This window comes from Carcharodon carcharias, chromosome 13 (genome assembly GCF_017639515.1).
Source record: "Carcharodon carcharias isolate sCarCar2 chromosome 13, sCarCar2.pri, whole genome shotgun sequence".
Taxonomy (NCBI): Eukaryota; Metazoa; Chordata; class Chondrichthyes; order Lamniformes; family Lamnidae; genus Carcharodon; species Carcharodon carcharias.
Genome location: NC_054479.1, coordinates 73,818,053 through 73,831,122, shown reverse-complemented (window position 1 = coordinate 73,831,122; position 13,070 = coordinate 73,818,053). Strand labels below are relative to the sequence as shown.

The following is a 13,070-nucleotide window of genomic DNA, read 5'->3' as shown; positions in this document are numbered from 1 at the left end:
TGTCTTTCACAATGAGGGATTTTCCTGGCGGTTCTCCCTCTAGCACAAGCTAGGAGAATCTTTCAGCTTTGTTTGAAATCTTCACAAATTTGGTCTTTTTAGTCCGAGTGTGAGCTCCCAGCCACATTCCTTCACAATAAACCATAGAGACTTTCGGTCCCTCTAGCTGTTTCCTCTCTCCTGGATCCTGGTAGAATAACTTGTCTATGAGTTTAAGGATATCTTAGAAACCTTCCTATCTCTCAGCCATCCTTGAGACCCAACACACTTTTATCTTAGAAGTAAATTAACAGTTTAAAGCAAAGTTGTTTACAACCTGACATTCTTGACACCTTCCTGGGACTTTGAAAGACAGGCAGTCTAACCACTATAAACACAGCTACTGATGCCATTGTCTCCAGGTGTGGTCACCTTACACTTTTTTTCAGCAAAAAAGTTTGGACCTCCCTTTAATCTTTAACAGCCACTTCACCCAGTCCTGTTATTAGGCAAACTTCAGAACAGGTCTCATGACCTCCTTTATTTTACCCTAAATTAAACACACAGTCTCAAAACATAGCATTCTTATTCACATTAGATTTGTAACAGTCTGTCTTCAGAAAAGAGAGGGGGCGATGCAAACATTGTCATTAAGGACAAGGAGTTTTAAATATTGGATGGCATAAGAAGAAGTGAAGGAGAAAATATTAAAGGGGTTAGCGTCCTTGAAAGTGGATAAATCACCATTTCCAGATTAAATGTATTTCAGTCTGCTAATAGATGCAAGCAAAGAAATAGCAGAGGCTCTGACCATTATTCTTCAATCCTCTCCTGCTCCAGGCATGGTTAGAGACAATTGGGAAATGCTAATGTTGTGCCATTGTTTTAAAAGGGAGGAAGGGAAAGAGAAGTACAGGCCAGCCAGCTTAACCTCAAAGGTGAGCAAATTGTTGGAAAAACATATGAGGGCCAGTATAAATCGCCATTTAGTAAGGTACAGATCAAGGACGGTCAACATGGATTCACAAAGGACAGACTGTGTCTGATTTAACTGGATTGAATTTTTTAAGGAGACAATAAGGAGAGCCAATGAGGATAGTGTGCTTGATGTAGTTTGTGTGGATTTTAGCAAGACTTTTGATAAGGTCCCACATGGCCAAGTAGTCAGAAAATTAAAAGCTCAAAGGAAGCAAAAGGTTATGGTCAACAGGTATTTTTGTGATTGGAAGGCTGTGAGGTTCCGCAGGCATCAGTACTGGGTCCCTTGCATAGTATAAAACAATGATTTACATTTAAATGAAGGGGACACGATTAAGAAATTTGCATAGAACATAGAAAGTAGGAGCAGGAGTAGGCCATTCGGCCCTTTGAGCTTGCTCCGCCATTCATTATGATCATGGCTGATCATCCAACTCAGTAGCCTGCTCCCGCTTTCTCCCCATGCCCTTTAATCCCTTTTGCCCCAAGAACTATATCTAACTCCTTCTTGAAAGCATACAATGTTTTGGTCTCAACTACTTTCTGTGGTAACGAATTCCACAGGCTCACCACTCTGGGTGAAGAAATTTCTCCTCATCTCAGTCCTAAATGGTCTACCCCATATCCTCAGATTGTGACCCCTGGTTCTGGACTCCCCCACCGTTGGGAACATCCCTCCTGCATCAACCCTGTCTAGTCCTGTTTGAATTTTATAGGTTTCTATGAGATCCCCCTCATTCTTCTGAACTCCAGCGAATATAAATTAATTATCAGGATATAAGGGATGCTGATGAGGCTGAAATTTGTTGCCTGTGCCTAACTGCACTGAGAAAGTGGTCTTTGCTTTCTTTTTCAACCATTAGATAGTTAGCCCCAGTACCCAAATGCCTCAGATGAAAATTTTCATCCTTGTATTCAAATGCCTTGTGGCCTCACCCCTCCCTAACTCTACAACCTCTTTCAGCCCTGCAATCTCTCCTGCCAAAATGTGTGTTCCTCTGACTCAGGCCTCTTGGGTATCCTAACCCTCTTGTTCCATTGGAAAAACTCAGCAGGTCTGGCAGCATCGGCGGAGAAGAAAAGAGTTGACGTTTCGAGTCCTCATGACTCTTCGACAGAACTTGAGTTCGAGTCCAAGAAAGAGTTGAAATATAAGCTGGTTTAAGGTGTGTGGGGGCGTGCAGAGAGAGAGAGAGAAGTGGAGGGGGGTGTGGTTGTAGGGACAAACAAGCAGTGATAGAAGCAGATCATCAAAAGATGTCAACAACAATAGAACAAAAGAACACATAGGTGTTAAAGTTGATGATATTATCTAAACGAATGTGCTAATTAAGAATGGATGGTAGGGCACTCAAGGTATAGCTCTAATGGGGGTGGGGGGCATAAAAGATTTAAAAATAATGGAAATAGGTGGGAAAAGAAAAATCTATATAATTTATTGGCAAAAAAAAGGAAGGGGGAAACTGAAAGGGGGTGGGGATGGAGGAGGGAGCTCAAGACCTAAAGTTGTTGAATTCAATATTCAGTCTGGAAGGTTGTAAAGTGCCTAGTCGGAAGATGAGGTGTCATTCCTCCAGTTTGCGTTGGGCTTCACTGGAACAATGCAGCAAGCCAAGGACAGACATGTGGGCAAGAGAGCAGGGTGGAGTGTTAAAATGGCAAGCGACAGGGAGGTTTGGGTCATTCTTGCGGACAGACCGCAGGTGTTCTGCAAAGCGGTCACCCAGTTTACGTTTGGTCTCTCCAATGTAGAGGAGACCACATTGGGAGCAACGAATGCAGTAGACTAAGTTGGGGGAAATGCAAGTGAAATGCTGCTTCACTTGAAAGGAGTGTTTGGGTCCTTGGACGGTGAGGAGAGAGGAAGTGAAGGGGCAGTTGTTGCATCTTTTGCGTGGGCATGGGGTTGTGCCATAGGAGGGGGTTGAGGAGTAGGGGGTGATGGAGGAGTGGACCAGGGTGTCCCGGAGGGAGCGATCCCTACGGAATGCCGATAGGGGGGGTGAAGGGAAGATGTGTTTGGTGGTGGCATCATGCTGGAGTTGGCGGAAATGGCAGAGGATCATCCTTTGAATGCGGAGGCTGGTGGGGTGATAAGTGAGGACAAGGGGGACCCTATCATGTTTCTGGGAGGGAGGAGAAGGCGTGAGGGCGGATGCGCGGGAGATGGGCCAGACACGGTTGAGGGCCCTGTCAATGACCGTGGGTGGAAAACCTCGGTTAAGGAAGGAGGAGGACATGTCAGAGGAACTGTTTTTGAAGGTGGCATCATCAGAACAGAAGGACTCCATCTCTCATTCTCTCAGTTCCTTCACCTCTGTTGCACCTGTTCTGATGATGCCACTTTCCAAAACAGTCCCGAGAAGCTTTGAGATTTCTGGGCACGAGTGGGTTTTACCAGAAATTTGTACCAAATTTTAGTCAAGTGGTTGCTCCACTGACTGAATTATTAAAAAAGAACAAGAAGCTTCAATGGACACTGGAGTGTCAGAAGTCATTTGGTAGTTCGAAGACTGTATTAACTACGACACCAGTTTTGGCAGGACCCAATTATGCCAAGCGATTCAAGTTGGCCGCTAACCCAAGTGATATAGGCATTGGGGCTGTACTGTTACAAGAAGATGACACTGGATTTGAAAATCCCATTGGGTATTTTTCACGGAAACTGAATGTATAACAGAGAAGATATGCAACAATCGAAAAATAGACTTTGAATTTCATGTTAGAATTGCAGCATTTTGAAATTTATGTTGCCAACACTTCATCAGAAACAATCGTTTATACAGACCATAATCCTTTGAAGTTTTTGGACAAATTTCGAGACAAAAATGCAAGGCTTTTCAGATGGACTCTATTATTATAACTATTTAATCTATGTATTATACCTATTGCCGGAAGAGAAAATCTGTTTGCAGATGCATTATCAAGAGTTTGAAGCTTAAAGGAAAATGAGACATTAAAAAAAAACCTGGACACTGAACTGGAGTGATTTCTGTTGATACCAAGGACTTGTGTGTGTATATATTTATGTTAATGCATGCATCTGGTAATGTAATAGTGCAACAAGTATAGGAGATGATGTGAGATGGGTTATTAAAGTGAAGCCGCCTTTTAGAATTATAATGGTTCATTTCTCGATAAGGAGTGGGATGTCATGAAGCTATTAATGTGTCTAATATTTTGTAAAATATTTTTCTTTTAAAATAGAAGTTTAGTCTGCAGCTTTGTCTTAATTGAATTTAAGTCAGCTAGTCTAGGTGCTTTGATGGGTACTAGTTTTGATATGGAAGAGAGGTAGCATGCATTTGCATTTTTGAATAGAGCATTCAAGAAGTGGGGTGAAAACTTGATGCCTATCTAGCAGATACCAAGCCATATGTTTATGTTACTAATAAAATTGGTACTATGAAAGAGGTTTCATTGTTAAAAGGTGAATATCAAAGAGACTGGTGAGACAATGAGAATTTGAATTCAATGAGTGGTAGTAGGTATAACTTCAGCAGTTTTCAGGTGTGCAGGACAGAGGCAATGTGAGATCAAAAGACAGCTGCAAGCCTCCAACTGGCTCCATGGTGAAAAGAACCTTATTTTGAATTTGTAAGGTGAAAATGCTTTGCTTGGTGTTTGGTTAAGTCTAAGGGTTGCTGTAGCCTTAATGGAGATTAGTTTGCGAATTTTTTAAAAGTTATGATAGCAGTAATTTGTAGCCATGTGTATATATTTTAACCTGTGTAAATTAATAAAATGTTTCAATTAGTTTAATGTAATACCTCGAGAACACTGGTCTGATTCCTGAATTTAGGGTCGAATCTCAATCATAACACTTAAAATTATACGTTATGACAGTTGTTTACCCTCTGGGAATTTTAAATGGCTCCGCTTTACCAACTGCAGCGGTCATAACAATTGGGGGCTGCGCCGGGATAAATTGTATTTCTAATTCCTAGATTGGTTTGGAGTTGGTGAATCCTAAGCTACGAAAGGCACTTTGAATTCAGGAGTTGGTGAGGTACTTTAGAAGTCTGGGACAATTGCTAAGACTTGTCTGGGCGTGGAAGAGATAATTCCGAGTGGGTTGGAGAAAATAACCAAAAGTAAGTTAACAGAGTTGTCAGATAAGCTATAATTTGTGTTACCTGCGGGGGCTAGAAGTTATGATATAGTTAAAAGTATAGCACAGCATCAACAATTGGAAGCAAAACCTGTCACTAGTGAGTCACAGCTTAGGTAGTGAGACTTCAGTTGCAAAAGAAAAAGCTTGAATTAGAATCTAGGACAGAGAAATGGCTTTTAAAAGGGAATTAGAAATTGTGAAGATAGAGAAAGAGGAAAGAGAGAGAGAGAAAAAGAATCCCAAGTGAAAATGTTGGCAGTCAGAAAAGAGACGTCAGTAAGTGAGAAAGGATTGATCTCTAGAGTAGAACCCAGTGGAGATATGTTTGAGTTTGTACAAGCTCTTCCAAAGTTTCAGGAAACAGATATTGAAGCATTCTTTATTTCATTTGAGAAGCTAGCTAAACAGATGAAATGGCCACAGGAAAACTGGACATTATTATTACAGTCTAAGTTTTTAGGTAGGGGGCTTGAGGTATATGCTTCATTTTCAGAAGAAATGTCGGTGAATTATGATGTGGTGAAAAAAGCTATTTTGAGTGCATATGAGTTGGTCACTGAAGCAGAAATTTAGGAATATGAGAATACAGCCTGAGCAAATTTATACTGAGTTTGAAAGAGTAAAACAAAGTAATTTTGACCAGTAGATACGGGCATTAAAAATAGAGACAACTTATGCAGCTCTTAGGGAAGTCATTCTTTTGGAAGAATTTAAAGATTTAATACCTTCGGTGTGGAGGAACAGAGGATAGATTCTGTAAGACAAGCAGCAAAGATAGCTGATGATTATGAGTTAATTCATAAGAGCTAAACCTTTTTTCCGTCACCCTTTCAAATTGGAAAAGGATAAAAAGTGAGAAGGTGAACAGAAGACAGATAGTCAGGGAAGAGGAGGAGTAGCTGGAAGTTCCCAGGAACTTTTTTCTCAGAACAAAATGTAAGGTGCTGAAGGTAGAAGTGACATTCGAAAATTGAGGTGTTTTCGTTGTAATAAAGTGGGGAGCATGAAGTCAGTGTGTTGGAGGTTGCAGGAAAAATCTGTAGGAATTATTGGGGTACAGAAAAGTTCTGGAAGTAAAAGTACTATGGGTTCTGAGGTTCAGGCACAGGAGAAACCAATGGTTTGTGTATAGGTGAAACAGGGAGAATCAGTGAAAAGTAAAGAATTGTGATTGTGTTCACAGTTTACTCAAGAGAATTCTGAGGAGTAAGTTGCAGAAGTGTTTAAAGACTTTGTATATGAAGGGAAAGCCTTTCCATATGTACAGGGTGGAGTAGGTAAAGATGTTAACATTTTATGAGACACAGGGGCTAGTCATTCCTTAATGTTGTGGGATGGTGATATTTGTTGTACAGAGGGAGTGTTGCAGGAGAAGGTAATAATAAGTGGGGTTCATGGAGATGCCAAATCTACTCGGTAAATTTAAAGAGCAGATGGAAGACAGGTGAAGTTATAGTTGGAGCATAGAAAAATTGCCCATTGCAAGGTTCAATTTATTCTGGGTAATGGTACAGCTGGATCGCAAATGTGGGTGATGCCTGTGGTAGTTGAGCAGTCTGTAGAAGTGTTCTACTGAAGGAACATCCTGGATTGTTTCCTGGTTGTTATAACAAGATCAAAGGCCCATCGGGAAGAACAAAATAAACAAGATAAGCAGGCAGCTCAAGGGCAAGAAGAAGGAGTTGAAATCCAATTAGCTGGCACTGTATTTGATAACATTGTTCAGGAGAAAGGAATGCAGTACAGTTCAGCTGAAGTGTTTAACTCAAAGAGGTTAGTGGAGATACAGAAAAATGATTTTCAATTAAAACAGTTGTATCAGAAAGCTTATTCAGAAACCGATGCAAAATGTATTCCAGTACATTATTATCTTTGCGGGAATATTTTAATGAGAAAGTGGCGGTCAGATCATGTCTCAGCAAATGAAAGCTGGAGGGAGGTGCATCAGATAGTTATCCCATTAGGCTATAGAAATGAGATTCTAAGCATTGCTCACGGAATTCCAACGGGAATGAGGAAGATTTTTTGTTTGGCCAGGATTGCATAGGGATGCAGTCAAATTCTGTAGAACCTGTCATATATGTCAAGTAACAGGAAAATCACAAGCAGCAATTAAGTCTGTGCCTTTAATCCCAATACCAGCATTTGAAGAACCTTTTACTAGGGTCATGATTGATTGTGTAGGACCCCTCCTTAAGACTAAAAGTGGAAATCAGTATTTATTAACAATAATGCATGTGTCTACTAGGTTTCCTGAAGCGATACCTTTAAGAAATATTACAATTAAGAAGCCTGTGGAGGAGTTACTTCAATTTTTGACAAGATATGGTTTACCTAAAGAAATACAATCAGATCAGGGGTCAAATTTCATGTCACAGCTGTTTAAGGAAATAATGAACAGTTTGGGGATAAAGCAAATTAAGTCAACAGCTTATCATCTGGTGTCACAAGGAGCTTTGGAATGATGGCATCAAACTTTAAAATCTATGATAAGAGCGTACTGTCTTGATTATGCACAGGATTGGGACATGGGAATTCCATTTTTGTTATTTGCTATTAGAGATGCTCCGAATGCATCGACTGGTTTTCACCCTTTTAAACTAGTTTATAGTCAGGAGGTAAGGGGACCACTGATATTGATTCATGAGAATTTGGTGGGTCAAAATTCAGAAACTCTCCTGGATCACATATCAAATTTCAGGGAAAGATTGAACAGAGCATGTGAGTTGGCTAGGGAGCGTTTAAAGACATCACAGCAAGTGATGAAAGTGAAAGCAGAAAAGAAAGCAAAAATACTCAGTTTTGTTTCTGGAGAGAAAGTTCTAGTTTTGTTACCAGTCCTAGGGGATTCCTTAAATGCAAGATTTAGTGGGCCTTACAGGATTGAAAAGAAATTGAATGAAGAAAATTATTTAATAAATATTCCAGATAGAAAAAAGAAACAGAGGGTGTGTTATGTATATAAAAACAAAAAAACTGCGGATGCTGGAAATCCAAAACAAAAACAGAATTACCTGGAAAAACTCAGCAGGTCTGGCAGCATCGGCGGAGAAGAAAAGAGTTGACGTTTCGAGTCCTCATGACCCTTCGACAGAACTTGCGTTCGAGTCCAAGAAATAGTTGAAATATAAGCTGGTTTAAGGTGTGTGTGTGGGGGGCGGAGAGATAGAGAGACAAAGAGGTGGAGGAGGGGGGGTGTGGTTGTAGGGACAAACAAGCAGTGATAGAAGCAGATCATCAAAAGATGTCAACGACAATAGTACAATAGAACACATAGGTGTTAAAATTAAAGTTGGTGATATTATCTAAACGAATGTGCTAATTAAGAATGGATGGTAGGGCACTCAAGGTATAGCTATAGTGGGTTTTTTTTTATATAATGGAAATAGGTGGGAAAAGGAAAATCTTTATAACTTATTGGAAAAAAAAGGGAAGGGGGAAACAGAAAGGGGGTGGGGATGGGGGAGGGAGCTTACGACCTAAAGTTGTTGAATTCAATATTCAGTCTGGAAGGCTGTAATGTCCCTAGTCGGAAGATGAGGTGTTGTTCCTCCAGTTTGCGTTGGGCTTCACTGGAACAATGCAGCAAGCCAAGGACAGACATGTGGGCAAGAGAGCAGGGTGGAGTGTTGAAATGGCAAGCGACCGGGAGGTTTGGGTCATTCTTGCGGACAGACCGCAGGTGTTCTGCAAAACGGTCGCCCAGTTTACGTTTGGTCTCTCCAATGTAGAGGAGACCACATTGGGAGCAACGAATGCAGTAGACTAAGTTGGGGGAAATGCAAGTGAAATGCTGCTTCACTTGAAAGGAGTGTTTGGGTCCTTGGACGGTGAGGAGAGAGGAAGTGAAGGGGCAGGTGTTGCATCTTTTGCGTGGGCATGGGGTTGTGCCATAGGAGGGGGTTGAGGAGTAGGGGGTGATGGAGGAGTGGACCAGGGTGTCCTGGAGGGAGCGATCCCTACGGAATGCCGATAAGGGGGGTGAAGGGAAGATGTGTTTGGTGGTGGCATCATGCTGGAGTTGGCGGAAATGGCGGAGGATGATCCTTTGAATGCGGAGGCTGGTGGGGTGATAAGTGAGGACAAGGGGGACCCTATCATGTTTCTGGGAGGGAGGAGAAGGCGTGAGGGCGGATGCGCGGGAGATGGGCCGGACACGGTTGAGGGCCCTGTCAACGACCGTGGGTGGAAAACCTCGGTTAAGGAAGAAGGAGGACATGTCAGAGGAACTGTTTTTGAATGTAGCATCATCGGAACAGATGCGACGGAGGCGAAGGAACTGAGAAAATGGGATAGAGTCCTTACAGGAAGCGGGGTGTGAGGAGCTGTAGTCGAGATAGCTGTGGGAGTCGGTTGGTTTGTAATGGATATTGGTGGACAGTCTATCACCAGAGATTGAGACAGAGAGGTCAAGGAAGGGAAGGGAAGTGTCAGAGATGAACCACGTGAAAATGATGGAGGGGTGGAGATTGGAAGCAAAATTAATAAATTTTTCCAAGTCCTGACGAGAGCATGAAGCGGCACCGAAGTAATCATCGATGTACCGGAGAAAGAGTTGTGGAAGGGGGCCGGAGTAGGACTGCAACAAGGAATGTTCCACATACCCCATAAAGAGACAGGCATAGCTGGGGCCCATGCGGGTACCCATAGCCACACCTTTTATTTGGAGGAAGTGAGAGGAGTTGAAGGAGAAATTGTTCAGTGTGAGAACAAGTTCAGCCAGACGGAGGAGAGTAGTGGTGGATGGGGATTGTTCGGGCCTCTGTTCGAGGAAGAAGCTAAGGGCCCTCAGACCATCCTGGTGGGGGATGGAGGTGTAGAGGGATTGGACGTCCATGGTGAAGAGGAAGCGGTTGGGGCCAGGGAACTGGAAATTGTTGATGTGACGTAAGGTGTCAGAGGAATCACGGATGTAGGTGGGAAGGGACTGGACAAGGGGAGAGAGAAGGGAGTCAAGATAATGAGAAATGAGTTCTGTGGGGCAGGAACAAGCTGAGACGATCGGTCTACCGGGGCAGTTCTGTTTGTGGATTTTGGGTAGGAGATAGAAGCGGGCCGTCCGAGGTTGGGAGACTATCAGGTTGGAAGCTGTGGGAGGGAGATCCCCAGAGGAGATGAGGTCAGTGACAGTCCTGGAAACAATGGCTTGATGTTCAGTGATGGGGTCATGGTCCAGGGAGAGGTAGGAGGAAGTGTCTGCGAGTGGACGCTCAGCCTCCGCGAGGTAGAGGTCAGTGCGCCAGACAACAACAGCACCACCCTTGTCAGCGGGTTTGATGACAATGTCAGGGTTGGACCTGAGAGAATGGAGTGCAGTAAGTTCAGAGAGAGACAGGTTAGAATGGGTGAGAGGAGCAGAGAAATTGAGACGACTAATGTCGCGCCGACAGTTCTCAATGAAAAGATCAAGAGAAGGTAAGAATCCAGAGGGAGGGGTCCAGGTGGAGGGAGAATATTGGAGATGGGTAAAAGGATCCGTTGAACTGGGAGAGGACTCCTGCCCAAAGAAGTGAGCCCGGAGACGAAGACGGCGGAAGAAGAGTTCAGCATCATGCCGAGCCCGAAATTCATTGAGGTGAGGGCGTAAGGGTATGAAACTAAGTCCTTTGCTGAGCACTGAACGTTCAGCATCGGAGAGGGGAAGGTCAGGGGGTATAGTGAATACACGGCTGGGGTTGGGATTGGAAGAAAGGGTGGGGACGGAGGAACAGGCAGGGGTGGAGGGTCCTAGATGGGTGTTGGTGTCAATGAGTTGTTGCAGCTTGCGTTCCTTAGCACTTGAGAGAAAGAGAAAAAGTTTCTTGTTGAGGCGTCGGATGAGCCGAAGGATAAAATGAAACTGGGGGCACGCGCAGCTTTGAAAAAGGGTACGGCGGTGCTGCTGGAGGGAGAGGTCGAGTGTGTTCATATGGCGGCGCATGGCACTGAGTGTGGATTTCAGAATGTGACGGGAACAGCAGTCCGAGAAACGTTTTATGTCCCGGAGATACCTGTATTCCTGGGTGGGTTCGAAACATGAGGGGTGGAATTTCAGTTGAAATCCACGTGGGGTAAGTCGGAGACGGAGACAGTCACTGAGAAAGGAGATATGGCTGTGAAAGCGGGTTTTAGTAAACACCTTGTCAAACACTAGGAGGGAAATGGAAAGCAAGGAAGGTGAGCAAGACAACAGAGAGATACGGAAATCTTGTCGCAGAGAGGAACAGAACTTCTTCAAGGAGGTAGGCATTTCTTGAAGAGCAGTGGCAGTCAATTAAACACAGAGATAAAAACAAAAAAACTGCGGATGCTGGAAATCCAATCCTCCTATGGCACCACCCCATGCCCACGCAAAAGATGCAACACCTGCCCCTTCACTTCCTCTCTCCTCACCGTCCAAGGACCCAAACACTCCTTTCAAGTGAAGCAGCATTTCACTTGCATTTCCCCCAACTTAGTCTACTGCATTCGTTGCTCCCAATGTGGTCTCCTCTACATTGGAGAGACCAAACGTAAACTGGGCGACCGTTTTGCAGAACACCTGCGGTCTGTCCGCAAGAATGACCCAAACCTCCCGGTCGCTTGCCATTTCAACACTCCACCCTGCTCTCTTGCCCACATGTCTGTCCTTGGCTTGCTGCATTGTTCCAGTGAAGCCCAACGCAAACTGGAGGAACAACACCTCATCTTCCGACTAGGGACTTTACAGCCTTCCGGACTGAATATTGAATTCAACAACTTTAGGTCGTAAGCTCCCTCCCCCATCCCCACCCCCTTTCTGTTTCCCCCTTCCCTTTTTTTTCCAATAAGTTATAAAGATTTTCCTTTTCCCACCTATTTCCATTATATAAAAAAAAACCCACTAGAGCTATACCTTGAGTGCCCTACCATCCATTCTTAATTAGCACATTCGTTTAGATAATATCACCAACTTTAATTTTAACACCTATGTGTTCTATTGTACTATTGTCGTTGACATCTTTTGATGATCTGCTTCTATCACTGCTTGTTTGTCCCTACAACCACACCCCCCCCCCCTCCACCTCTTTGTCTCTCTATCTCTCCGCCCCCCACACACACACCTTAAACCAGCTTATATTTCAACTCTTTCTTGGACTCGAACGCAAGTCTGTCGAAGGGTCATGAGGACTCGAAACGTCAACTCTTTTCTTCTCCGCCGATGCTGCCAGACCTGCTGAGTTTTTCCAGGTAATTCTGTTTTTGTTTTGGTGTGTTATGTAAATACTTTTAAAAAGTACTTTGACAGGGAAGAGGAACAAAAAGAGGGGTTAGTGATGGTGGATGATGAGAAACAGGTAGATGTGCAGGGCTCGAAATTAATTTTCCTCTAATCAAATTAGATAATGAGGGTGTGCTTGAAAATTTAAATACAATATTGAGTCACCTTCCAAGCAAGTGTCAAAGTGATTTAGAAAAGTTATTGCAGTCACACAAACCTATTTGTGGGAATAATTTGGGAAAGACACATTTAGTTTTACATGATTTATCTATAGAAATATCATCTTCAATAAGGCAACAACCTTATAGATTAAATCTGACAAAGTTATCACAAATAAAAAAGGAAATTAATTTCATACTTCAAAATGATTTTATTGAGTCTAGTTGCAGTAACTGGAGTTCACCTGTTGTACTGGTACCGAAACCAGATGGAACACAGGCTGTGTGTGGACTATTGAAAGGTGAATGCGGTGACAAAAGCGGATTCATATCCTATACCACGGTTGGAGGATAGCATTGAGAAAGTGGGAAAATCAAAATTTATCATAAAGATTGACTTGCTGAAAGGATATTGACAGGTACCATTGTCAGAGAGGGCAAAGGAGATATCAGCTTTTCTAGCACCAAGTGGACTATATCAGTTAAAAGTTATGCCATTTGGTATGAAGAATACACCTGCGACATTTCAAAGACTGACAAACAAAGTAATTGCGGGTCTAAGCAATTGTGCGGTTTATATCTAATTGTTTTCAGGCATTTTCAGGGACGGGCATTTACAGCA

The 13,070-nt window shown here is 43.1% G+C and overlaps 1 protein-coding gene across 1 annotated transcript in view; it reads left to right on the top strand.

Moving 5' to 3' along the window:
• Positions 1–13,070, top strand: part of LOC121285708 (breakpoint cluster region protein-like) — a 596,997-nt gene that overhangs the window by 399,916 nt on the left and 184,011 nt on the right. The window lies entirely within an intron of this gene.